The sequence below is a fragment of the Protopterus annectens genome, chromosome 4.part0 (assembly GCF_019279795.1).
Source record: "Protopterus annectens isolate FY-2018-M chromosome 4.part0, PAN1.0, whole genome shotgun sequence".
NCBI lineage: Eukaryota > Metazoa > Chordata > Ceratodontiformes > Protopteridae > Protopterus > Protopterus annectens.
The window spans coordinates 1,899,481,473-1,899,506,579 of NC_056733.1; the positions used below are offsets into that span (position 1 = coordinate 1,899,481,473).

Genomic DNA, 25,107 nt, shown 5'->3' on the forward strand with positions numbered 1-25,107 from the left:
AAACAAGTCATCCATCATATATTGAGGTAAAAAGTGTCTCAATAGAACTGCAAACCTGTTGGTAGGATAATATTATATCATACAAACTAGAAATGCATATAAGAGGATTACATCTACATATCACTTACCAGAAGAACTGCAAAACAAATACTCCACTTATTACATCATCAGATTATACAGTTGGCACTAATGGACTTCACAACATAGTATTGTATCACCTCAGAAGTTCAACACTAATGCATACTTTCACACAGATTTCACAACACTAAATGAAAACAGTGATTAGCATAATGGACATTCAGGACAGTCAAATTTTATAAGTAAATGTAGCATCATTTTCAACGTAAAGTGACATTGTATTGAAATAGTTTTCAATGAATGTGTTTCTGAATCTCTCCCCACTTTTCGATGACATGCATCCTAACCAATTATTACTATAGCACAATTAAACTATGGTAGTAACAAGCTACACAGAAAATACTTTAGGGTATACTTATTTATTCATTGCTGAGTAGGTAAGGGTAGTGGTTCAAACAACTCTTTAACCATGACCTGAGCTCACACAGTGTAACAGAATGGTAGGCAATGAAATATCATAACAAACTAGAGTATAAAACGCATAAAACAGTAAACACTTCAAAACAAAAGTGTAGGTTACAAAACAGGGACTGTAGTATGGTGTGAATTAAATTAATAATGTATCAAGGATGATTTGGCATACTGAAAGCAGGCAACAGTTGTATATAGGCTGTTTACAATTTACAGTGCGTCAAACATTATACCTAAGTGAATGTTTTCAAATACAATTTGCAGCAAGTCAAACAGTATTGTATCTTGCTCTTTTAAAATTGGTGGCTCTCCACTGAGACAGCTAAAGCTTAAGCTACCCTCAAAGGCAATACACAATTGTGTGCGGAGCTCATTGTAAATGGAGCTACCTATACTGAGACAGAAGAGATAGCAAGCCTTCTTGCCAACAAATTCAGCTGCTGCTTTACCCTTCTCTCCCCCTCAGCATTCCCTCAGGAAATACCATCAAATATAACTCTTCCTGCTCTCAATAGGGAACAGGTCCTTAATGCTCTCTCTAAGGCCAAGAACACTACATTAGTGGGCCCAGACAATATACCAGGATGCCTTCTAAATAACATGAAACATGACCTATCAGATCCCCTGGAATTGATATTTAACTATAGTCTCTAAACAGGCTTCATGCCTCATGAATGGAGAACAGCAACAGTCATCCCTCTGCATAAAGGTAGGCTATCTACAGACCCTGGAAACTACCGACACGTAAGTCTCACTAGTCTTATATGCAAAACCATGGAAAGAATTATCATGAAAATGATCAATAATGATATAGTTAACCTCCAGACACTGGACTCAACCCAGTTTGGTTTCATCAAGGTCAGGTTATGTCAACTCAAGTGGTGTAGCTCTTTGAAAAGGTCATGAAAGCAATGGGTAAGGGCAAAATGGTTCTCACTGCCTACCTTGACCTGGCCAAGGCATTGGAAACAATAACCCACTTGGACATTGGTGACAAACTCAGGAGGTTAGGTACAAACCCATATGTCACCCAGTGGATAGATAACTGGCTCACAGACAGGACCCAGGAAGTTAAAATTGGGAAGTCCACCTTTACAAAGAGGCCAGTCACAAGTGGAGTCCCTCAAGGATTGGCCCTTGGACCACTCCTTTTTGGCATTTACTTCTCTGAAGTCAATGCCAATGTCAATGGTCTCCGGTTGACTAAATTTGTAGATGATTGCAAATTAGGAGCTGTCATTGAATCCCATATTGACACAAATGTTCTCCAGGAAGGGCTGACACAGACAAACAACCAGTGTCAGAGCCATGGATGAACACTAAATGCCAAGAAATGCATAATAATATCCTTCAGAAAGTCATCCACCCCTATTATCATATTGACACACCCCTTAGAGCTGACCCAGTACTTAGGGACTTAGGGACAATAATAGACAGTAATGTAGCTTTTGATCATCATGTGTCTACAGTAGTGAGGAAATCAGTCAATATAGCTTATATGTTATTTTATATGACTTACTGCACAATATACTCATTCAATTGTTCCAGGAAGATGAAATGTATGTGTTAGCACTGAACTAAAACAGATTACTTTACAACTTCCCATAAACGTGAAGTCTCCGTTCATTTCTCTGCACAAACCCCTTCAGAATTTCTGTACACCTCAGCTTGTCAGTTGTTTCTTTGTGATGTGCAGAAGCATTAGATGATTGTACCTTTTCTCAGTCATAGTAGATCTTAAATATGATTTTATTCTGCGTTGGTTAGAAAATGTCCTTTCCCCATTTGCTGTACCCATTCATACAAGGAGGTAAATTTGCAGTAGCTTTACTACTTCAGTGTACAGCATTTGCTGTTGGCAGTCCTTGTCCACCAAAGCTTCAGTTATAGTGACAATAGAGTGTACAGTTGTCACCTCTGGGAACACCTGCTGTATAAGTCCTGGGAGCAGCTGCAGCTGTGCAATCAAACTATCAATGTCTATGCCTTTACCTCCATACATTCTCTCAACTTGAGGTGAAATAGTAAATGAAGTGCTATTGGCTGCTTGAAGCAGCATATTCTCCATGGAAGACAACAAGGTGTATGTTTCCTGATCAAAACATTGGTTGAGTTCAGAAAGGTATGCATCGATACACTCAAAGTACATTTGACGGTACCAGTCTTTAGCAGAATCATGGTGGTGATAAGGTTTAGTACCATCCTGTAACCTTGCTTGGATTTATGCTTTCTAGGAAGCTTTGGCTCTTTAACAATCTGTATTTGCTCTGTCCTTGTTTGTGTCAAACACTTGATCAAAGCTATTATATTGACTTTGCAAGTTTAACATGAGGTAATTTATACTAATTATTGTAGTTTGTGCCGTCAGTGTTTTTGCTTGTAACATACTTGCTACTTGTTCCAATATACTAAATATGTTGAAGGAAACAATAAGTCCAAACTATGTTGTAAACTTGGTCATCACCATTAACAACCCTCTGGCTTTACTTCATACATCAGAAGTCTTGTCATATTGAAGGTCTTGTAAAGTGTCAAAATGTCTTTTATGGTTGGCTAAAATACCCTTAATGCTCTTTGCTCTAGTTGTCCATCTTGTTGGACAAACTAAATGCAGTCCTATCACACTATACACTATGCTTTCAAAATGACCTTTCTCCGAGGTGATGCATGAATGAGTAGTAGCATCTTGAACAACAGAGAGGGCATAATCAATAACAATGCTTGGTTTTGCACAGTTTTGCAACACCAAGTCTAAACAATGACTGGCACAGTGGACATTTAGACAAGTGGATTGTCTTTTCTAATTCTGATAACAGTTCCAGAAATGCATCCACTCATGTTTGCTGCTCCATCATATGCTTGTCCTCTTAAGTTTTCCAGTGGCAAATTATACCTTAATAAAACATCTTTCAGTAAATTTGTGATGTATTCTGCATCTGTCTTTTCCATTTTATACATTCCAATAAAATCTTCCTGTATAGTGAACTCTGGAAGTGACACCCATCAGACACATACAGTCATCTGTTCATGCCGACTTATGTCCCGAGATTCATCTGCTGTTATGGAATAAAGCTTAGATTTGCACCTTATTTCATGTTTCAATAGAAGCTGATGAGCCATGATCTCCATGATTTCATTCACAATATCAGAACTCTGATATTGTCCCTCCAGCACCCACTTCATCAGCTCTAGTGCATCTTCTGCTCTTGTCAGCATCAACTGTCTCAATTTTCTTTCCTGTTCTTCTTTTCCACTAATAGCTAATCCTTGTCTTACTAAAAATGTTATTGATGTCACCTGCTTTTGGAACAGTGTACGGTTCTTCAGTTATACCTGGGAATTTTGCTGGCTAAGTTGAGCAGCAATGTTCATTCTACTGTTTTTGAAAGCACTGTACTTCTCAACAGCTTCACAGTGGAATGAGGTCATTTGATGTTTGTTAAATTTTTTGATTGCTTTCTTCCAGTCACTGAATCCAGTCAAACAGAATGTAGGTACACCACAGTGACAAGATGTAAGGAGTTTTCTTGTCATTGTACCACAGCATAGGTTCATAGGTTCATAGGATGATACTAGGTTATTGGCCTGGAGGACATTATAAGCCTAGCCAAGAATTTCAACATGTTCCTTCAAAGTCAGCACTTGTTTCCCCTGTCCAGCAGGGACACAGGTGGGATCCCAGGGGTATATTTTCTGTTTCCCATCCAGTCGTGCAGGTTCCTCTTAAAGAAGGTTAGAGAGATACTCTGCTTGACATGGAGAGGGAGTCTATTCCACAGATGAGGGAGTCTTTGGGACACAAATCTATCCCGCCAACAAGTTCTATTAATGTCACAGACCAGGTTAAGTCTTTGTGTGCAGGTTGTGCGAGTGAAGTTTGTCTTACAGATATGCAGCAACTCCATCAAGGCTGGGTTGAAATGGCCTTGTATGCCAGACACAGGTCACCTCTGAGCAGTCTGTATGAGACTGAGTAGAGGGACAGGGCTTTTAGCCGATCTGTATAGGATAGGTGTTTGAGACTCTGGATTTTCCTGGTCAGGAACCTCTGTGGTCTCTCCAACTGCTGCATGTGCTTGGCAAGGTACATGCCGAAGGGGGCATTGTACTTGATAATGGGTCTGATAAGGGAGGAGTACAGGGATGTTATGGCCTCCTTGTTCCTGGATGAAATACCCTTACTTATGAGGTGGGCCATGTATAAAGCCTTCTGTACAATGGAGGCAACATGGTGGTCAAACGTCAAGTGCCCTCAACCTGGGTTCTCAAGTCCCTCACAACTGCTTGTGGGCTTAGTACATTGTTATTAATGTGATAATTAGTGGGGATGACATTTTCACCAAAGAGGATAATGATGCATTTCTTGGCATTCAGTTTGAGGCCATGCTTCTGGCACCAGTCATTAGTTTGGGGAAGGCCCTCTTGGAGGATGTTCACATCACTAGGGGAATTTAAGACAGCACATAGCTTGCAGTTTGTAGTCATCTGCAAACATGGTCAACCACATACTACTGGTTTTGGCTTGCACCTCAGAAAAGTATATCCCAAACAGTACAGGCCACAAGACTGTTCCTTGGGGTACATCGCTTGTTATGGGTCTACTACTAGAGGTGGCTTCCCCTAGTTTGACTGAGTGGGTTCTATCAGTGAGACAGTTAGCTACCCATCTGGTAACTTATGGGTTGATGCCTAGCTGGGACAATTTACCTATTATGCCTGAGTGGGGAATAGTGTCAAAGGCTTTGGCTAAGTCAAGGTAGGCAATGTGCACCATCTTCCCCTCATGCATGGCTTTGGTGACTGTTTCAAATAAGTTGACCAAGTTTAACAGGCATGATCTCCCTTTGACAAAACCAAACTGTGTGGGGTCAAGCATTTGGATGTTGCCAATGTCCTTGTTTATAAGGTCCATGATAATGCATTCCATGGCCTTGCAGATCAGGCTAGTTAGGCTGATGGGCCTATAATTGCCTGGGTCAATGGGCTCTCCACCTTTGTGTAGAGGAATGACAGTGGCTGTCCTCCATTCAGCTGGGATGAAGCCAGTGCTCACGCTTTGGTTGAATAGGGTGTCTAATGGAACTGAGAGCTCATGTCTGAGTTCATGAAGGATACAGCCAGGCATGTTATCGGGTCCCATGGAGACTGTATTTTTTGCCTTTGAGAGAGCATTAAGGACCTGCTCCATGGTGATGAGAGGAGGGGAGAGATGCTGGCGATGTCATGGTTTACTGATGGGGGGGCAATAGGGGTAAAGATTTCACTGAACCTGTCTGCCAGCAGGTTGGCTATGTCTATGACATTTGTGTATGTGGTGTTATTGACCACCAGTTCAGAGCTAATTTGGGTGTTGCCTTTAAGATTGCGGACATATGTGAAGAAGGCCTTATGACTGTCCTTGGTGGATGTGGCCAATTTGGACTCAAGGTTAGCCTTAGAGGATTTCACCAGTGGCTTTATTTGCTTGTTCAGACAAAGGAGGGATTGCTTCCAACTTGGCACCTGCTCCTTCTTACCCCTGGACAGCAATTTTTTTCCTACTATTATAGAGTTTGTTTATTGCTGCTGTCCACCAGACAGGTTTACTCCTCTTTGAGGAAGATGATTTGGTCCTGTCAGGTATTGCTGAGTTCACACAGCTATGTAGGTACTCATATAGTTTTTTTGGTGTAGGCTTGGACATTAGTGCTAGCTCCAAGTAATAATAACAATATACACATCCTTTTACTGGCAGTAGGTTAACCAAGAGAAAGATGAAAACCATTGTGGTTGACAACTTCTGCATTCAGTTTTTGATTTACTTCTCAAAACAGCTTGCTTAATACAAGTTTCTTTTACAGTTCCTGGTTGGAAAATCTCATCAATATTACTGCAACAAACTGAATTGCATGCTAGAAAACAGGAAGGATCAGTAGTCATACATGCTGGCTTAAATGGAGCAAGTGGCATTTTCTCAGCTGCATGTTAAGTACTTAAAGTAGGATCATTTTTAAGAAGCAGATCTCTACTTACATTTCTTTTGTCACGACCTTTGTCCCAGAGTGAAGAAATTTCACCTTGTTGGTATTCTGCATCTTCCAAGGTAGATGGCACTTCTGTAAAGTGACTGTAGCTAACAGTCATGCTGGAAGCATCTCAATCTGTGCTAGAAGTGCAGCTGGCAGCATCATTATTTTCAGGGTTGTTGTGGTAGGCAAAATCTAAATCTAATGTCATCTTCTGGAAATCCTCTGCTGGTTTGTGACTTGAAGCAGGGGTGTTTACATTAATATTTTCAGAAGTGATTTCACATGCAAAACTGGTCTCTGCTGTGATGTTCTGGATGCTTGCAATGGTAATAGAAGGGCCTTGGGTGTCTGTGATGTTTTCAGAGCTACCACTGTTGGGATGAGATGCAGTGGGTGTTATCTTAGAACCAAACCAATAACTTAGCTAGTGAGGGATCTGTGCAGTAATATCTGCTAGCTCTTTTGTGGCCTGCGTCCTCTTTCTGTCAGATTTTGCATCTTTACTTTCAGATGAAGGTTGGTCTTCTCCTTACAGAGTTGGTCAGCCTCACTGAATAACGTCCTCCACACTCAGGGTCACTATGTATCCTTGTCAATGGACTTTGTTACCTGCACATAAAATATTTACATTAAAGTATTATCAGAACATATTTTTTACCACCAGTGAAGCCTATCTATGTCCACCTAGTATTTTCTACCACAATATATATATATATATATATATATATATATATATATATATATATATATATATATATATATATATATATATATATATATATATATATATATATATACACACACACACACACACACACACACACACACACACACACACACAAGGCACAGAAAACTGACTTTGCACAATGCGCAAATGCGAGTCTTTTATCACAGCAGAATAAAAGACTTTTACACAATTAATGCCTTGGGCCAATCAGATGAAAACACAATAAGCTTTCAATCAACAATTTCCAACTTGGATGTGTTGAATTCAGCTCCAGAGTGCAAAACAACCCTTGTAATACAAAATGAACTGGTTTTGAGCTCAAGTGCAGTAACAAATGCTTTACAACAACATATTTCCTGCAATATCAGGAATCTTTGGAAATAAATTCACTAACCCTGAGAAATGCTCCAGAAAATACAGAAAAGAAGTGTGCAACTAAAGAGAACACAAAGAAACTTTGCAAAACTTAGAAATATTTTGGCACACTCAGGGGAACTTTGGCAAACTTGGAACAGCTTTTGCAGTACCAGGAGGTTAGGAAATACTAGAATACTGTTAAAACAATGTAAGAGCAGTGCAGTGACAAACAGATGGCATTTTTTTAATAAGTGCAGGCTGAAACACATAAATTCAACTAAATAAATACATTCAGCAAATAAGTGTTATATAGCAGTAAGACAGTTACAGCAAGTGCAAAAAAAACTTATATCAGGTATAGGTCCACATGGTTTTAAAAGCAATCCAAGTCTTGTAATCACAGGTGTCCAAGACAGGCAAAGGGAAACTCTGAAAACATGAACACAGTCTCACAAAGTGTAATTCTTTTATACCAGCAGGATGAAAGACTTTTACACAGTTAATCCCTCAGGCTAATGAGATAAAAACACAATACGGCTTCTACCAGAAGTTTTCAACTTGGATGGATCAAATTCCTTGGAAATAAGTTCACTAACTCTGAAATGTTCATCAAAATACAGACAAAAGTGCACAACACAAAAAAAATTGCATAACTACTAACATTATAATACACTACTCTCTTCTCACACTGCATTCTTACAGAAAGGCCCCCAAACCGAGAATTGGCAAGCTGCAATTAATATCCAAATAAAGTTATAGGATCAAGGGTTCATAGAATAATAGGAGGTTACTATGCTAATGGCCATACGACCTTTACCAGCCTAGCCATGTTATACCCATGTTTTCACAGGCCATTTGATTTTGCCTAGACTTCCGAGAAATAGATTCCAAATAGTAAAGGGTCCAGCATAAATCTATAAACCCATATAGTACCATAAACACTGAAGAAATACCTAAGAGATGAAAACTATAATATGCTGTGGGGTTAATACTTTTCTGTAGTAAAAACATACAATCCCATTGCAGATAGAAAAGTATTACAGGCAGGACTCACAATGAAAAGTAAAATTATAAATAAACATTCCATCTGAATCCCAGTGATTCTTTGTTTCCACTTAGAAAATATAAATGGAGTGTGTGTATTTTGTGTGTGCATTTGTACTGTGTGTATCAGTATATGTGTGTCTTTGACTGTGTGTGTATGTGTTTGGTGCTTCTGCATGTGTATGTATTTGCAGCATGTGTGTGAATGTGTGTGCTTGTAGAGTCTGAGTGAGAGAGCGAGCATGTGCGCGCACGTGTGTGTGTGTGTGTGTGTGTGTGTGTGTGTGTGTGTGTGTGTGAACTTTCGTATGCATATGTGTTTTGCATGACTGTGCACACACAGGTGTGCTTGTTGTATGTGCATGAGTGTGTGTGAGTGGGTATGTGTATATATGTCTAAGTGTATCAGTTTTAATTATTATTGCCAGCCAGTAGCACAGCAATGACTGTTGCTGCTTCACATTGCAGTACAGTTTGGTTTTCAGTTGGTGTGCCTTCTGTGCAGGCTTTACGTCTTCCCATGTACATTTTCCTCCAGTGGTGTTGGATGGGGGTTGCTGGTGCACTGAGCATTCCCTACACTAAAGGAAAAGAGTCTTGCTCATTTCATTTTTTTTCAAAGACATTGTCTAAACATAGATAATATTCATGCTTTCCTTTGAAAGAAAGCATATATTATCTTTGAGTAAAGTGAAGCAAGCCAGTAATGCTGACTTCACACAGCTTTACTCACAGGCTTCATTTTCTTTTACTGTGCATGCCCACAGAACGTTGTTTAATGCCAGAAATATATTGCAGGAATTGCTAGCATTCACCTTAGCTGTGGAAATAACAAACAGAGCTGATAACAATGTGTAGTGCCAGCCAAACACTTACCCCCCACACACACACACACACACACTGAAATATCATGCTAGAAATAAAGGATTACTCTTAAAAGGAACTCCACATAATTTAGTTGGAATGATTGCAAACCATGGTTTGCCAAATAGTATTGGGTATGCATGGGGGTAGAACATGAAAACTTTGAGTAAGGAAAATGCACATTTCTCAAGCAATCCCTTCAGTTTCACTTTCACCAAGTATGCTCAAGCACTAAAATTAAAAATTTCCCCCAGCAATGCTTTCTGTGGTATGTCCAAGTATGCACAAACACCAAAATGAAACATTTCCCCAAGTGATCCCTTCTGTGGTATGTCTATGTATGCACAAGGACTAAAATGAAAGATTTCCCCAAGTAATCCCTTCAGTACTTTCACCAAGTATGCAAAAGCAACAAAAGGAAACATTTCCCCCCAGTGAGCTCTTCAGTAGTTTAACCAAGTATGCACAAACACCGAAAGAAAACATTTCCACAGACTGCTGGTCTCACCAAGTATGCACAAGCACCACATTGAAGCATTTGTTCCAGAAACTCCTTCTGCAGTTTGGCCAAATATGCACAAGCACTTCACTGACATCAAAATGAAACATTAGTCCCAATGACCCATTCAGTAGTTTGTCAATGGCTGCACAATACTTCACTGACACAAAAAGTCAGAAAAATTGCCAGAAAAACACAGTTTTATGAAAAACATACCAAAAATATGAGGCAGAAATACAAAGTGTGTGTCAGTCTAGGAAGTGGGAAAGCAGAAAACTTCACACAATATTTTTACAGATAGGAACCAATTGTCAGCACAAAATTACCTAAATTGTCAAGAGATATTAAGCAAGCTGTTTTTTTATAGGACAAAATACTTCTCAAACACTGTCTTCCAACACCACATGAAAAATCCACTACGAAACCTGCGTTTGAAATATTTATTTAAGCTTCTCTTTAAACATGCACTTTTCGTCAGATTTAAGTATCCAACTTCATCAGAAACAAAACTTTAAGTTAAGAATCTACTAGAGCATTTTATAGCACCCAAATCTCATTGAAATCACATTGAAGTCACGCAGCACTACACATGTACTACGCAGAGAGCTCACCCTACTGGTGAGACTTGCAACTACTAGTTAATTCTTTATTTTTTATTGTTTGTTTTTTATATATTGTTTGTTTAATTTCTACCTATATAAAATCTCATATACATGCAGGTCGCAACTCAGAAAATACAATGCTATAATGAACAATGATAAAAATAATATACTAACAAATGTAAATGTAAAAATGTATAAAAAATCTCCAAGTAAAGAATTATGTTAAGCTTTATATAACTAACAATGTTAAAATAGTTAAAAATAGATAAAAATAAAGTTTTGACTTGTAATTTCGATCTCAAAGAACTGCACATGTATTTGCTCATAAAAACAGCAAAGTCTCAAATCTAAAAATACAAATGAGAATTCACCTTAACAGATTTTTCAAGCGTAGGACACACATAATTGAATTACACTCATTCAGGTCAGGAAACTGGCAGGCATTCAGCCTCAATTGCCAACAAAGCTCTAACCTTTCCAATCTAAGTGACTCCGGACCACCTCTTCCGTCATTGTATAGTTGTTGTATGACGCTAAATTTGAAATTATGTGTGGGCTGTTCTAAAATGTGTCTTGCCAATGCATTTGTGGATTTACTATTGTTAATACTATATATGTGTTCATATATCCTGTCCCTTAGTCTTCTGTTGGTTTTGCCGACATAGAACGCAGGACAGTGGGTGCATCTTGCCAAATACACTACTTGCTTACTGTTGCAATCATATTTGTCCTTGGCTTTGATCTTAACATCCCTAATACAACAACTGTTACCCTCATGGATATATTTGCATTGGTTACACATATAACATTTGAATGTACCCAGTTTCTTTTTCATCACAGTGGCTCTGTTTTCTAAGATTTGTTTCAAATTTGCACCATGTCTGAAAACTATTTTCGGGCATTCGGGGAAAATTGTACGTGTCTCATTATGGTTCAGCAGTAACCCCCAATTCTTACAAATGATGTTAACTATTTCAAAGGATTCCATGGCATGGCAAAAGTGGAAATAAAGCAATAAGGGCTGAACAACTCATCAGACCCCTGTTTGTCACTACAAACCAAAGTCATATTTTTATTACACAAAATTGGTGGGAACACTCCTCCATGTCTCTTAGCTTTCACTTCCTCAAGGAGGGTCATGAACAAATCTAGAGGGTAACCTCTCTGTAAGAAAAAGTTCTTTAGTGTATCGCATTCGGTTATAAAGTCCTCATCTTTTGTGGACATCCTGGCTGCCCTAACTAACTGCCCCTTAATCACAGATTTCTTCTGTGAAAAAGGGTGGCAGCTGGAAAAATGAAGGAAGGAATTTGAGTAAGTACTCTTACGGAAAATTTTTGCTAAATAAACTAATTCTCTATAATCTTTCCTTAATTCAATGTCAAGATATGAAATCCTGTCCTTGTGTACAGAATAAGTGAATTCCAAAATCTCCGTGCTGTTATTAAACATGTCGATCATTCTCAGTGCCTCTGATTCCTGGCCGACAAACATCACAAAAATGTCGTCCAAGAATTGCATATAAAATTTTATGTGTTGTTGGCACCAAGGATTTTGTAAGACATGTTGTCTCTCCCAGTATGCCATGACCGTATTAGCCACACTAGCCCCACATGGGGACCCCATCGCAACTCCCATTCTTTGATGGTAAAATTTACCATTAAAGGTGACATAATTATAAGACAGTACTATGTCTATTAATTCTGTCACCAAGTTCACTTCATCTCTAGGGGCATTATGGGTTTGCATAAAAAGTGCTGACCTTTCAATGGCTTCCTGGTGGGGAATTGAAGAATACAAATCCTTGACATCTATTGTCAGAAATAAGGCGTTTTCAAAAAATGGAATTTGATTAATATGTTGCAAAAGGACCAGGAATCTTTTGAAATTTGGGTCTCTTGGGCAACATATTTTTTAAGAATGTTGTCAACAGCTTTAGCGCAAGCATATGTCATACTTCCCCTTGCATCTACTAATGGCCTCATTGGTGGGTCTGCTACACTTTTATGAATTTTCGGAATTCCGAAAATAATAGGTAGTCTCGGTGCTGGCATCTTCAAGAATTCAAACACATTCTTGTCAATACACCCTTCAATATATAAATCATACAGCAAGGAATTCACTCTATTCATAGCTATATTTAACTCATTCCTTGACACTTCACTGTATGTCTCAGTGTTTAAGATCGATAACATTCTTTGGTTATAGTCTGTTACATTCATAATCGCCAGGCCCCCTCCCTTATCTGGTTTCATAATTCTCACATACGAGGAACTCAAAAAGTTAAGTATGTCCCTTTCCTCTCTTGAGACATTGTGTTGTTGGAAATTACCATGCCTACTACTAAACAGTGTGTTCCTAATATCAATTTCGCACATCTGTTCAAAGAAGGACAAAATCAAGTGGGTAGGAGGGTTATAAACACTTGGAATATAGTAATCATTCTGGGTTGGTAAATGATCACCCATTAGTAAATTCAAATTCATTTTACGAACAAAAAGTTTTAAATCTATTAAAATGTCAGCTATTTGGGTGTGTGCAGTTGGAACAAAATTATGTCCCTTTGATAATAAGTCAGCCATCTCGGACGATATATTAATCTCCGAGTAGTTATAAATTTTAAAGTCTCTTGAAGTATTCAAAACTATACTGCAAGTGTTTAAAGCTTCTAAACAATCTTCCCTTTCTTCAATGTTCACCACTTGTTCTTCCTCCTGGTTCTGGAATTGTTCCTTCTCCCCTTCGGGTAATGGCTGCCGGAGGCTTGGTTCTGAAAATTTATATGGTCACTAGGACCCTGTTTGTAGCCCATGTTGTTTTTCGTCGCTAGTCTATCACTGCGACGAACCAAGTCTGGGTCTGGAGCCTGGTCTCCCATGTCACTAACAGTAGTGGCTTGGGGAACTTCACTCTCTTGAATCAAACCTTCCGGTTGCTCGTTATCACCTTGGGGTGGGTTACTACTCTGAGAAGGTGGGGGTCTAGGATATGCTAGCCCTTTTTCATAGTCCTTCAAATCCCTTTGAATTTTCTTAATTTTGGTTGCATTGACCTTCAATAAATGTTGGTCAATGCTGTGAAATATTCTCTCATAGTCAAACTGGTATCTTTGAAAGTCTAAGTCCTTCTTAATGTTCTCGTCTAACAGAGTCACTTCAGTAATTAAAGCATCCGCTCTCTCTTGGTAGTGGAGACACAAAGTTTCCAACAGTTCTTTCCCATGCTTCTCAAAAAGGGATATTAAATCTTTATAGAATGTTGAGCCTTCAGTCAGGCCAGTGGGGTACTGCCATGACCTCAACCCCTTAGGCACTATTTTTAAATGGATGCATTCATGGAAATAAGCTATTTCCAATTGAGTCTTTTTAAGTTTAATCAACTTAGTATCGAAATCTTGAAGTTTGTGAGCCAGTGTCACTTCATTTTCCTGCATGCCTATAGGTATAGTCCCAACAAGGTTACTCCCAAAATTAAATTCCTTACTCAACCATACATTAAAGTTAGGGGGAGTTTTCATATTCAAATCTTCTGTATTCAAGTTAGTTCCCCTGACTACTTGGGTGCTAGTTCCACCAGTATCTCCAGAGCATGTCCCTCCATGCCCAGGTAGAATCAATCCATCCCTCTGTAGCACAGAAGCTGAGACATTAAGGTTAGGACTTGAATTACTAACCTGGTTTATGATGGGGGCATTGCCCAATGTTGACCTGGGTGCAGACTCATCTAGTCTTTTGTTTAAGTCATCGACCCGTTGGGTTAAAAGTTCAATAAGAACAGTAAGGTTTAGCTGTGAGTCCGCTTGGCTAGCTGATGGTGAAACTGGAAGAACTGGTTCGGGATCCATCACACAAACAACACAAGCCTTGAAAATGGTTTGAAACAGGTAAACAAAAAACTTCCCAAACACGGTCTTCCAACATCATGTGAAAAATCCACTACGAAACCTGCGTTTGAAATATTTATTTAAGCTTCTCTTTAAACATGCACTTTTCGTCAGATTTAAGTATCCAACTTCATCAGAAACAAAACTTTAAGTTAAGAATCTACTAGAGCAATTTATAACACCCAAATCTCATTGAAATCACATTGAAGTCACGCAGCACTACACATGTACTACGCAGAGAGCTCAACCTACAAATCTCATATACATGCAGGTCGCAACTCAGAAAATACACTATGATGAAAAAGAAACTGGGTACATTCAAATGTTATATGTGTAACCAATGCAAATATATCCATGAGGGTAACAGTTGTTGTATTAGGGATGTTAAGATCAAAGCCAAGGACAAATATGATTGCAACAGTAAGCAAGTAGTGTATTTGGCAAGATGCACCCACTGTCCCGCGTTCTATGTCGGCAAAACCGACAGAAGACTAAGGGACAGGATATATGAACACATATATAGTATTAACAATAGTAAATCCACAAATGCATTGGCAAGACACATTTTAGAACAGCCCACACATAATTTCAAATTTAGCGTCATACAACAACTATACAATGACGGAAGAGGTGGTCCGGAGTCACTTAGATTGGAAAGGTTAGAGCTTTGTTGGCAATTGAGGCTGAATGCCTGCCAGTTTCCTGGCCTGAATGAGTGTAATTCGATTATGTGTGTCCTACACTTGAAAAATCTGTTAAAGTGAATTCACATTTGTATTTTTAGATTTGAGACTTTGCTGTTTTTATGAGCAAATACATGTGCAGTTCTTTGAGATCGAAATTACAAGTCAAAACTTTATTTTTATCTATTTTTAACTATTTTAACATTGTTAGTTATATAAAGCTTAACATAATTCTTTACTTGGAGATTTTTATACAGTTTTACATTTACATTTGTTAGTATATTATTTTTATCATTGTTCATTATAGCATTGTATTTTCTGAGTTGCGACCTGCATGTATATGAGATTTTATATAAGTAGAAATTAAACAAACAATATATAAAAAACAAACAATAAAAAATAAAGAATTAACTAGTAGTTGCAAGTCTCACCAGTAGGGTGAGCTCTCTGCGTAGTACATGTGTAGTGCTGTGTGACTTCAATGTGATTTCAATGAGATTTGGGTGCTATAAAATGCTCTAGTAGATTCTTAACTTAAAGTTTTGTTTCTGATGAAGTTGGATACTTAAATCTGATGAAAAGTGCATGTTTAAAGAGAAGCTTAAATAAATATTTCAAACGCAGGTTTCGTAGTGGATTTTTCACATGGTGTTGGAATACAGTGTTTGGGAAGTTTTTTGTTTACCTGTTTCAAACCATTTTCAAGGCTTGTGTTTTTTTATAGGAGCCAATATTGCTGTTTTGTTCCTCTTCTTGTTTGTGTCTTTCGGCTTTTCCCGGTTAGGGGTCACCACAGCGGAACTCCAGTCCGCTAATGATTGGTAGTTGATTTTTACATGCCAAGTTACCAGCCCTGACACACAACCTTCAATGAAGGTACGCCCATTCACGCATGTCTCCACACAGAAGATGCTCTAGCTGAGAATCGAACCGGACAGTGTCTTACTGTGAGGCGACAACGCTACTGCAGCACCACCGCGGGTCTCTTTGTTTTGTTCCTCTTATAATACCTGTTATCTATTCTTTATCCATTTTTTAGAAAGTGGTATAACAAGGTGCTCCATACTCATGCAACACCAAAAAAAAGCTTTTGCCATCTAGTAGGGTTACTATGAAATTCTGCTTATACCAAACTGAGGCAACCCTAGTTCTATTAGAGGAGTAGACTCCATTTTGTTGGGGAAATTGCATTTATTACAGATGAGTAACCACCCTTTTTTGTTATCTATTCTTCATCCATTTTTTAGAAAGTGATATAACAAGGTGCTCCATACTCATGCAACACCAAAAAAAGCTTTTGCCATCTAGTATGGTTACTATGAAATTCTGCTTATACCAAACTGAGGCAACCCTAGTTCTATTAGAGGAGTAGACTCCATTTTGGTGGGGAAATTGTATTTATTACAGATGAGTAACCACCCTTTTGTTTAGTTATGTTAAAGCTGCTAGTAATTTTGCTGCTGTTTTGAAGACCAGACAGAATTACTCATAACTAAGCAGGTATGCACATGAAAAAGCATTTTAATACACCGGCTACTAATAGTTATTTACGTACTGCCATTGAAAACATGGTCATTGCTGGTGGGCTTATACTATTATACTCTTAAAGCTGTATGACCCTGCTTTATTGGAAATGCTGCACATCCGCAAGTCAAATGGCACATGTTACTTGCTCTAAAGAACTAAACATGTTATGCACTTTAAATAATAAGTAGTGACCTGAGAAACTGGAGAAAGTAATTCATACAAAGCATATTTGCCTTACAGGAGGGATCTGCAGATAAAACATCCCTCATACTTTCATAATTAGTCAGAATAAAATTTAACATATGAGCTGTTCAAAATTTAAAAAATTGAAGTTGCAGAAGCATACATTTTTTCCCAAAAATATCCATTGTTTTACCATCCTTGTCTTAATGGGAAGGATTATAATTAACAAAATGGTTGACAGCAGCTGAATTAACTAACTATAGCTGCTGGGTTAGGTCTGGGATGAGTGTATGAAAATTTGACAGACTGAGAAACTTTATACATTCTGCTTTCTTAGGTACAGCAGTCTGGCTCTCAGAGACACCACAGGCTGTGAAAAATGCACCCTACAAAGCTGACAGCACTGGGGGGTGGGTAGAGGTTCCGGAATTTTCTGAGGGAATGAGAAACCTCAGTGTTCTCCCATTGAAAACACTAGCACATTCTGGAAATACTCTAAGAAAAAGAGAATCCCTCACAGAGAGAGTCAAGTACCATGCCCTTTTCCGAATCTGAATCAGAAATCTAAGGATAAACCTGCATCTTACCCTTCACATTCCTTTCCATTTCTTGAATGTCTTCACGATAAGAAGAATCCATTTATCCTTTTACCAGAAACCACTTGATAAGAAGGATCAATAGCCTGCACATGACAAACTTCACACTTGTCCAGTGACACTGGTGTAGGAAATGATAAATGTTTATTTTTGTTTCTTTTTACTAGGGAAGTTGGGGCAAATAGGATTACTACTGTCAGCAGCTGCTTCTCCATGGATGGGTACAACATTTTGTTTAAGCAGAGGTAACTTCCCTGCCCCTTTTCCCAAGACTGACAAGAGCGGCTCTCCCTTTCCCACTGAGGGGACCCCAAAAGCCACAGAGGATGTGACTAACCCACAGTCCATAATGGCTGTGTAGGCAACATCAGAGGGATCCAGGAAAAGATGAGTGGTCTGATAAGCCAGCTTTGGTCACAGCAGAGTCCCCCTCCTGTGGTTGAGGCAAACTGCTAGCAAGCTGTAGTGGCTGAGGCTGTTTAGTTAACTTTTTCTTTTTCATGGAACCCAAGAACTGGTAAATTGTTCTATGGTCAGACTGAAAATGATGCTCCTTTCCCAAGGAAACTAAGCAGCACAAAGCAGCAGTAAAATATACAAAAAAGTAAAAAGCAGACCTGAAAAATAATTTAAGCATAGTAAAAAAAACAGCTTTTGAATGTATAAAGTAAATACTAAACTGTCCGAAACAAAAGTGCATTCCAGTAAAGTTGCATGACATTCAATAAAAACACATATCGTTAGCATAAAAAATATAAGTGTAAACAGTATATATGTATATATATATATATATATATATATATATATATATATATATATATATATATATATATATATATATATATATATATAAGTTTTTGTTTTTTATTTTCCTCAAACGTAGCTTATCTACCCAGGACTGGATAAAAAATGAACACATTCCTCTATAGTAAGACAGTAAAAAAAATGGTCCTGACATTAATATGAAAAAAGTCACTATTTTAAGATATTATAGAATAAAGAGAAAAGTGGTGGAGTAGCAATCATCCACAATAACCATCTCACTCTTACAGTCCCAAACCTTAACACTCCCAAAATCAATAATGCAAAAATACTAATATCCAATCTAGAAGTCAACAAACAGAAAAGTATCTTTATAATAGGAATATACATATTCCCTGGTGATAACGTAAGCAATACAGAATTCCTAGCCTGGACATCATCTAACATTGCTAAAGAAACAATCATTCCAGGAGATTTTAACATAGATTGCCAATCCACAACATCAGACTGTCCTGTCAATGCTATTAATCTATATTGTTACTCTTAACTAATCTCCAGCTCTGCCAGACACAGCAAGCAAACAAGACTACAATTGACTAGATTTTTGACTAACACCTCAAAAAACATACCAACAGCCAGCACCCTCCCAGACAATCTACATGACCACCACCCAATCTATGCCATAAGAAATAGTAATCCCATACCAAAACAACATTGTTATAACAATGCACACAACCTCTTCTCATTTCATTCTGACACCTTTATCTCTGAACTGGAAGCAATCAACTGGAAGGTTCTAGAATCTGCAGACCTAGATAAAGGTGTACTCTTCAACTCTATATTCATTAATATACTTAATGCCCATGCCCCCATCAGAGCAAAGAAAATTAAAACCAGCTCATCACCATAGCTAACGCAGGAGACTGAACAACTAATGAAAGACTCGGACAAAGTTTGTAACTCCTGGAAGCAAAACAGTAGAACGCTAGGCTATCAGCAATGCAGACAGATTAGAAATAACACCAAAAATTAGATCAGACATGATAAAAACAAAGTTTATACCAAGCTGCAAATTGAAAACCAGGAAAACGCCAAAGCCTTCTGTTCAGCTAATAACGAACTATTAAAACCAGATCAGAGCACTCAGCCCTCCTCCACCCTTAATAACTGAAACAAAAATCATTGCCAGTCAGTTAAATTCCCATTTCATTCAAACAGTCACCTCACTTATCAAAAACCCAACCCAACCTCCTTATAAATTCCCACCTCCCAATAGTTAATCATAATAATAAAATCTCTTTCCAGCCAGTAATCTCATTTACTACTAAGCAGCTAATCTAAAATCTAACACCCACCATGCTTGCACCCAGCAACATATCTGCCGAATACATCCAAATAGGTGCTGAAGTCTTGGCGTATCCTGTCTCTAATCTAATAAATTGCTCACTAAGGAAAGCCATGTCCCCACGATATGGAAAAATCATCCATCTTAAATTTGCATAAAGGCAGAAATCACTAACTGCAGACACACAATCATTTTGTCTCTCGGACTTTCTCCTCACTAAGGTATTAGAAAATCTGTATATAATGCCCACATTTCCAATTTCCCAAAAGCAAAGAATGAACATTTAACTAACAAGTTACTTACAATGCAGTATGTGGTGTGGTGGATGGCTTACACAACAATTTAGTCAGTCAGAGCAGAGCAGTGCAGTGCGGGGAAGGGCAAGCAAATGCAGAAATGACGTTAATATTATACCAGTGGTCAAAAGTCCAGAAGTCTCTTTTTTTTTCTTTTCTTTTTTTTTTTTTTTTTTTTTTTTTTAACCAGAAAATCATGAACAGCAATGCAGAACCATGAATGGCAATGCGGGAGGGCAAGCAAGCAACTACACAGCCATGAATACGGTACTGAAGGCATTCAGCTCTCTTTTAAAAAAAAAATACAAGGTGAGCTGCTTAGCATGCAAAAATATGGGGGGGTCACTCATCCCCCTCACCCTACAGTTCTGGCACCCTTGTTTAGAGATATACAATTAAGGCTTCTATATATATATATATATATATATATATATATATATATATATATATATATATACATATATATAAAACACATATAGAGAGTTATAATTCAAAATGAAAAGGGATGATGATGATGATGATAAAAGGTAGAATTCAAGAAATAAAAAAGAGTGGAATTTTGGATGCAGAGCCTTAATGAGAATTACAACAACTTCACATAATATTATATTCATAAAGTAACAAACAAAGGGATGATGATGATGATGATAAAAGGTAGAATTCAAGAAATAAAAAAGAGTGGAATTTTGGATGCAGAGCCTTAATGAGAATTACAACAACTTCACAGAATATTATATTCATAAAGTAACAAAATGTATTCTAAGAACTAAGCCAATAAAAGAATGGAGAAAGGAGATTTTGCCAATGTGGCTGACTTCAAATAAGGGTATAGAAAGTAGGCAAGAGAGGGATGCAAATTTACTGGAGAAAAATGGCAAAGGAGCCAAGGTATTTTGGGAGCAAATAATGAGAGACAGAAAGGTAATAGAATGAGATGAGGCCAAGAAGACATTTGGACTGCAGTCTAGAGACTGCCTTCCCTACAAGGGACTGATATCAGAGTATAGGCAAAGAGAAAGGGACAGGGGAATTATAAGTGAAAAACCTGCTTTGATAGAGTTGAATCTAGAACAGAAGCTGCTGTTAAAAAAGGAATAATTAATAGGGTTATAACATCCCCTATCTGGGCCAGCTATCAAGGAGCCTGAATCCTCACCACTGACACTGGAGAGGGATGTTCACTTGGAACAAAAATGGATACACCTAGTATTTCCAGATGCAGCTCTCTCCCTTAAGAGCACACAGGGATCACACTCAGTCCAGGGTCTAGATTTCTCTATCTGTCTCCCTCCACATCCCCAGTAAGACTCCCCACTGGTACAGCTATAGGTTTGAGACCTCAGCTGAGTGTCCAAGCCAAATCCTCCAGCACCCTTGCTGTGAAACCAGTGCTCCATGTCCCTTCTCCAAGTAACTGACATACACACACACACTTTGAGATTTGATTTTCATACACACACACACCTGGGAAAGGCTGGCACAAATTTACTAGCTATGCCCTCTTCTGCCCAGACTATAATATAGTTACACTGCCACCAGACACCCCAAAGCCAGCTACGCTAAGGCTCTTGCAAGGGTACCCAATTATACTCAATGAAATTAATATTAATACTAATGGCTATGTTGACAAAACAGTCAGGTGTTCAAGAGTGGCCACAGTGTCACCAACAGATATAAGTACTCTCAAAGGTTAAATATTCGCTACAGGACCAACCACAATGAACATTTCAATATATTTAATAATAAATAATAAAATAACATGAAAATACTAAATATGTATTTACAATAAACATCAGAGTTTCACCCACAGGAAATATTAAAAATAACGCATGTGAACAGGTTCACACAATTACATAAAAATAATACTTAACTAATCTCACTATATTTTTCTGACTGACCTGAAGAATTATTATTCCCTGGTTACTTACTAGAACAAGGCAAGATGAAGTAGGTGAAATAGCCTTCTTTGTCAGGTTAAAAAACAGAGTACCCTGAGGCTTCAATCTCACCTAGTATTAAACATTATTTTTAGTAATGGATTACAGAATGACATCACATACATCCGGTCATCTGACTTCTGGTTGCCATGACCCCCCTTGTCTAGAAGCTGTCAGGATTTATCATGTGTGTCAATAATGCACACACACACACACACACACACACACACACACACACACACACACACACACACACACACACACACACACACACACACACACACACATACACGCACACACACACGCACACACACACACACAGCCTTGCAAGATCTACTGCAGCTCCCAGAAGTCATAAAACAATTTCAAACCTCCACCCTTCCAGAGTATCAATTAATTCACCCCAGTGACAATGCAGGAAGTTTCCTAGTAGAGTCTTTTGTCTCTGGCTGCATTGAGAACTGTAAGATACTTCTCTGTATGGGGATACAGGGAAGTTTCTTACACTGTTTTGGTTTTGGACCCACTATACTTGTTTAGTGGGTTGTGTGAGACTTCAGGGAAAACAGTGAAGTTTTTTGCACTGTTTTGGTTTTGGTCCCACTATACTTGCTTAGTGGGTTGTTGGAGACTTTGGGATACCATAAAGATTACTTGTTTTTTGAGAACTGTAAAATACAATCTTTATGGCCTAAATTAAGTAATTTAATTTCTTACTATTTTCCAAAGTTAGGTGGGTTGAGATTAACCTCTTCTCTTCCAGTATCATCTGTTACAATATGTACATTTCAACAGTTACAATAATACATGTACATTTCTTCCTCTGTCCTGCAGGACACACTGTTGATATATTTTTAACGCAAGCAACTTTACAAATATATTTTCAACACAAGCATCTGTACAAATCAGTTTTATATTCAAATAATGTATAATTCTTTACTAAATTCCATCTCGCTGTGCTGGCATATGTTACACATCCACTGCCATAGTTCTCCTGGCATAGCTGGGAATACCTCACATCATCACAAGGGCATACAAATATTGCATGATAATTATAAGAATCAGTCAGAAGAGTTTAGAAAAGATTAGAAAGTGTGACTAAACAAGCAATTTACAAAGGAACAATGGAAGGACATATGTATGGCTCCCAAGTATGCAGTAAAGTCTAGAAGGTTTAAGATTTTGCTTAGAAGTATTTGCATCAGTATTTTATACCACAAGAAAACTCCAAAGAAGTTTTCCTCAGGTAGATAGCAAATATTGGAGGTGTGTTAGGGAAGAAAGAGATAACTGGGAACACGTATTTTGGAGTGCAATTTTATTATTATTTAACATTTGTTTACCAGGAAAGTCCAACTTGGAACAAAGCCAATTTTCAGCAGAGGTCTAGGAAGAAATGCTAAAGATGCACGTCTTTAAAATGTGGGAGGAATCCGGAGCACCTGGAGGAAACCCACATGAATCCAAGGAGGACATGCAGACTCCTCACAGAAGGCACTCCAGCTGGGAATTGAACCAGAAAACTTGCTGTGAGGTGACAATGCTACCACTGCACCACTGCGCCATCTATGAGGTGGCTGATTTTAAAAGTTCCCTACAAAGTATTCTGTCAGAAATATTGGATGAGCAAATTGGTGTGACTGAAGAAATGATTTTTTTCAGGCGGGACACTGGATCTGAACTGCCTAGACATAGTAACATAGTAAGATTTTGGTAAGTTTAATTCTGCTGGCTGACAAAAAAATTACTTGAAAATGGAAATCAAAGTCTAAACCAACGGTAGTTGAAGTACTGAATATTGGGGTCTATATCACGTAATTGAAATGTGACATACCGACGGCTTTAACATCAACACAAAGTAAACGAACACTGAAAATGCTGAAACACCTAAACTACGAAATTCAATAGATCAAGTTACCATGGTAGGCCAACACGAATGCAATTACATTTCCTATTCAATTAGGAAGTGTATTTCTGTTCATGTTGGCCAACCATGGTAATTCGACATATTGAATTTTGTAGTTTAGGTGTTTCAGCATATTCACATTTCGCTGACTTTGTGTCGATGTTAAAGCCATCGGCTATATCACATTTCACTTACGTGATATAGACCCGAATATTGTACCAGAGATAAAAGAATTGGAAGTGGGAGCTTTAGAACAGGGAAGGAGGAAATTACCTAAATAAATGGAAATCATGGGAACAGTACATACAGAATAATGCTCGGGAGGAGTGAGATTTAAGGTAAGGCAGGAATTGAGCAATGTATGTTGGACTCATCATGGTTATAAATAGAACACATGTGATGTATAATGTATGCAATTGGAAACATGTTGATATGTTTTTTTTTATTTTATATTAATGTATGTTTCCCTGTGTCTTAAGTGATAATTTAATAAAGGTGTTAAAAAACAGAACAGGTCAAGGAAGAAATGGGAAAGTTTATCCAACAAAGAGTGAGCCAGCAAAAAGAATGGGACTATGCTTCTCATTCTGCTGACAACAAAGCTTACACACTTTGCAAAGGAACCTATTTCCATTGTTCCAAAGGAAAATTCTTGAGAAAGAAAAAAGTACAGGAATTAACTTCCAAGAATCAGGAGAATCAGGAGTACCTTGGATTTGAATCAGAGAACAATGTTGGAAGATTGAGATGATCATTCTTTTGATGGGTAGCACATACTCATAAATTCTGTATAACTAACCAGTCATCTGATTCAATATCTATAAATTTCAACTGTTTCAAAATGCCACGAGTCTCTGACATAAGAATTGTTATTCCTGACTAAGCTTATTAACAAACTGTCAGTTAGCCATGGGTTCCATTTTTTAACCTTTGGCTGAAATAACTGGTATAAATGGTGGATAGTGAGTTGATATATGAACTTTAGGAATACAAAAACAAATAGTTAACACAGGATGTTTTCCTATTGAAAATGTATGGATTTTATTAAATATTTGAAGTAGTATTGGAACAACAATATCTTTTACATTCAGCAGTAATGTCACAGGTATTCTATCTGGGACAATAGACCCATTCTTGCTTGTCTTTTTCACTGCATTTTATATAATCACTTGAGTAATAATTGGGCAAACTCCAAAGTTTTTTAAATTCCTTGGGGTAAACCTATTTAAGCTATCTAACCCTGTACTGGTGTTAATAAAATAGTTATTAAATTTATTAACAATTTTATCACTGTCAGTTAAGATGTCATTAATTTATACTGACTTTATTTAAAATGTGT

The 25,107-nt window shown here is 37.9% G+C and overlaps 1 long non-coding RNA gene across 1 annotated transcript in view; it reads right to left on the reverse strand.

Annotated features, from left to right (window-relative positions):
- Window positions 1–6,197: 6,197 nt before the first annotated feature.
- LOC122800204 overlaps window positions 6,198–25,107 on the reverse strand; it is an 89,657-nt gene continuing 70,747 nt past the window's right edge. Inside the window, exon 3 of the long non-coding RNA XR_006364557.1 lies at window positions 6,198–7,166. This is a non-coding gene — a long non-coding RNA (uncharacterized LOC122800204). The remainder of the gene's footprint in view (window positions 7,167–25,107) is intronic.